The sequence below is a fragment of the Galeopterus variegatus genome, unplaced genomic scaffold (genome assembly GCF_000696425.1).
Source record: "Galeopterus variegatus unplaced genomic scaffold, G_variegatus-3.0.2 Scaffold276, whole genome shotgun sequence".
Classification (NCBI taxonomy): domain Eukaryota; kingdom Metazoa; phylum Chordata; class Mammalia; order Dermoptera; family Cynocephalidae; genus Galeopterus; species Galeopterus variegatus.
Window position 1 is genome coordinate 654,341 of NW_007726387.1, and position 4,521 is coordinate 658,861.

Genomic DNA, 4,521 nt, shown 5'->3' on the forward strand with positions numbered 1-4,521 from the left:
ACGGGGGCAACACTGAGGGTTGCGATCCGTTGCCGGACACGGAAAAAGACAAAACACAAAAGACAAAAAAAAAAAAAGAAATCGGCTGTTACTCTCTCTCTCCTGATTTCTCAGAAGGTCAGACCACAACTTAGTTTAGATTTGGTGAAACAGAACTTCGTCCAAAACAATGGACTCCTATAATTTTATTTAACACGCTCCAAGCATTTCACTTCTGTGTATTTGGCATTTGATTCTTTGCTATATTTTTTAATTTTCAGCTTTGAAAAGTGGAAGCTAGAGGAGGAATGGTAGAAATTGGTGGGGATTCAATAGTCTTTGTGTCTGGGTCACATGGTAGGAAGCTCTGGAAGGAAGTTGTTCCAGCAACTTCTTCATAATCTGAGGAGTTGTAGATAATTTTGTCTTTTTCCCAAATTTCTCTCTTTTCCAAGAACTCTTGTGTTCTCTTCTCTTGTGACCATTCACCTTACCTTTAAACTCTTGCTGTCGACTGGCCTGGGCTCATATATATCAATTGGTGTGATTGAATAAGTATAATGATTACTTCAACAAATAATTGACTGCCTGCTATATACGAGATAAGCAGTTTTCAATTTTTTTGGTCTCAGGACCCCTCTGCATACTTAAAAATTATTGAGGACTCCAAAAAGCTTTTCTTATTTGCGTTATATCTATTGATATCTACTGGCTTAGAAAGTAAAACTGAGAAAAATTGAAGATGTTTATTCATCTTAAAACAGCAGCAATAAATCCATTACATGTTAACATTTTTTATATTTTACTTAAAAAGTTATATATTCAAAACCAAAAAAATGGTGAGAAGAGTGACATTGTTTTACAATTTTGCGTATCTCTTTAATGTCAGGCTTAATATAAGACAACTGGATTCTCATATCTGCATTTAATCTGTTGCTTTGGGATTTATATTAGTTTCCTGTGGCTGTTATAACAAATTACCACAAACTTGGTGGCTCAAAACAGAAATTTATTCTCTCATAGAATTTTTTTTTTTTTAAAGAATGTGCACATTTATTTGCTCAAATGACAAACACATAAACTGAAAAACAGATGAATAACAAAACAGGCTTCAAATTTTCACAGGAACTGGAGATGTAAAACTTATTAAAATTTACATATTTCATTTTATAATCTCTACAATGATTTGAGATAGCTCTCTAAAGTGTTCCAAAAGCATGTGAATATAAAATTAATTTCAACAAAGGAAGATGAATAAACTTTTCTTTTTTTGTGTGACCGGTAAGGGGATCACACTCTCCCGAGTGAGCCACGGGGTTGCCTGATGAATAAACTTTTCAAAGGCAAATTAATTTCTAAGCAAATCAACAAGTCCACTTTTGGGTGGGGGGTACTGCCCACAGTTTCTTGCCAAGGATCCTGGACATGCTTTACTGCCTGCTTCCCGGTGGAAGGGGCTGCAGCCTTTAGCTCCTTGCCTAGGACCCCTGACATGCCCTCTTGCCTGCTTCCAGGCAGAGGGAGCTCTATTCTCTCATAGTTCTGAAGGCCAAAAGTTCAGTATCAGTTTCATTGGGCTGAAATCAGGGTGTGACAGAGAAGTGTTCCCTCTGGAGGCTCTGGAGGAAAATTTTTTCCTTGTTTCTTACAGCTTCTGGTGGCTGCTGGCATCACATAAATTAGTGGACACTTAACTCCAATCTCTGCCTTCATCTTCCCATCTATTTCTCTTTTTTGTGCCATGGCTAATCTGGCTAATCTCCCCCTGCCTCTCTCTTATCAGGATGCTTGTGATGGCATTTAGGGCCCACCCAGATAATCCAGGATAATTTCTTTATATTAAGATCCTTAACTTAATATATCTGCAAAAGTTTTACCATATAAGGTAACACTCACAAATTCCAGTGATCAAGACATAGACATCTTTGGAGCCATGATCAGCCTACCACAGCACTGATCATTTGGAAAATATTGGTTCATTGAATTATATAGTTCTTCCAAATGTTGACACATTTAATTATGTAATATCAAAAATAACACTCATTAATATCTCATCAATCTTATCAGAATAGTCCTTCTGTATTGGGAAATTATCAAACTCATGGTAGATACAAATTTTTCAAAATTCTAATTTTTGAAAGCTTGAATAAGTGGCAAAAAATACTGTCAGTTATTCTTGAAATGTGAAGGAAACCAGACTATGTCACTCCGAAGTATTCTTCTTTGACAAAAACAAATTATTTTGAGCTGAAGGTAATTACACAGTAGCAAAAGCAAGTAAAGCTCTCTCTACCTTCTCCCTTTTCTGCCTAAAGGCAAGATATAAATTCTCCTTTACTGGAGGCAACTCTAAATTCTTATCAGCCAAGAAATGGCACCAAAGGAATATGCAAGCAAAACTTATTCCATTAATTTTCTCCCATATGAGAGTACTTCAAAAAGTTCATGGAAAATTGAATTAAAAGATGATAAGATTTTTCAATGAACTTTTTGAAGTACCCTTGTGTACACCTTCCCAAAGTTTCCTGCCATTGGAAGCCTAAAATTGCTTTTCTTTGTACTGTCCTTTCTCTACAAATTTATTGTTCTTTGTTAAAAATACTATATAAGCAAGGAGTTCTAAGTCGTTCGAGTTACTCATTTCTAGGTACTGCAATGTGTTACATATGCCATACACATGTTAATAAATCTGTTTTTCTCTTGTTAACCTGTTGGAGTGAGCAGGACAAAAGCTTTGTTGTGACCTAAAACTGCATGGGCTATAGAGAAATTTTTTAAAGGACAGTTTTTTTTTCTCTTCACTCTTTCTTCCTATTCCCTGACTTTCTTATCTTGCTTGCTAAATAAGAAAACAAGACTGAGAAGCTAATCAGTACTTTGCAAATCTAACAGTTCTTTCTTTGAGATTTCTAGAATTTTGAGATGTGATCAAGACCAAATGACTGGAAGCTGACCTTGGGCACCAGCCAAGTCAACCAGAGCTCTGCTAATAGAAAATATGCAAAAGACTTTGCAGAAGAGTTGATTTTACTCTGGAGCAAATCAAACTCTTGCAGGGTCTGAGATAACAGCAAAGATGAGAAAAACCTGACGAGGCCTTGGTGAGACCTTGTACCTGACTCATAAACATGGACCCCTCATAGCTTATGTCTCCTCCCCTCCTGCTTTTCATTTCCCACGTTCCATTCCCTCAACCCCTTCTTTAAAACCCCTCAGTAAACCTGAGTCTTGGAGATGGCTCTAGCCTGGCCATTCTCCCTCAGGTTTACCAGAGATGGGTTAGCCCAACATCTCTCCTCAGGTCACCGGTATTCCTGAATAAAAGCTGCCTTCCGTTTTCACCAACATTTGACTTTCGATTGGTTTGCTTTTGTCTGGGGGCTGGCAGCCAGACCTGTGAGTTTGGTACCAATTTGGGGGAGCCTCAGCCAGGAGCTGAGTGTGCCCTATAACAAATCTTTCTTACAGGAGCCCCAGTTGAGAACTTCTGCTTCATAAAAGATTTTCTTAACTGAAACTGGCTTTTTTTAATGTGAGTGTATTGTTCCAGAATAGACTGCTGAGTGTGCCCTATAACAAATCTTTCTTACAGGAGCCCCAGTTGAGAACTTCTGCTTCATCAAAGATATTCTTAACTGAAACTGGCTTTTTTTAATGCGAGTGTATTGTTCCAGAATAGACCGTGAGATTCAAAGGTCATTCAACACATTATTTCAGCATCACTTGTATTTGTTGCCAAGATTTATAACAAAAGATCTTCAAGAATTGGTTGGTGCTGATGCTGGATGGATATAAGCAAAGCAACAAGTCTAGCTACATCTATAATTATGTCCATTTAAAAAGAATTATAATTATAATTCTGCAGATGAGATATTAACTCAGACTTTATGTTTGCAACTAAATCTCTTATTTGGTTAGTTACTGCACCTTTGCAAAGTAGCACTGCCATGATTTCTTTTACTGATTTTTCATTTAGCTTTATTAGTCTTTCAGCTATTGCATTCCCTTCTCCAGCCAACACAATACAGTAATTTAACCTGTAAGATGCTGCAGTGGGCTTTTAATTTTTACTTTGAAAAGTGGGAACAAAAAAGCTTTGGCTTTTATAAAGCTTATCATGTCTATGTTTAAAATATTCAATTCTCTTTCCTTTAAACTCTGACTGGTCTCAAAATGATTAAAATCTCTAAAGCCAAGGGAAAGAAAGAAGCTTTTGTTACACCTTCCTTTCTTATTTATAGTTTCACCCAGATTTCTCCCTTTTCCTGAGTCAGAAAATTTTTTGATACTAATGTCAGCATCTTCTTTTTTTAGCATCTTTAGATGTGGGAGGGTTAGGAAGCAAATCTCCCTTTTTTAAGGCAATGAAAGAACCTAAAATTTAAAAAAGGTATTTAAAATTTTTATTTTAGGATAAAATACTAAATTCTAAAAGAATATTAGATAAAATTTAAATATTTAGAAAAATTTTCAATAAATTGAAAAATATTCTTGCAAAACAAGTCAGCAACGTGGGCTTTTTACTTGTGTTTCTGCATAGGT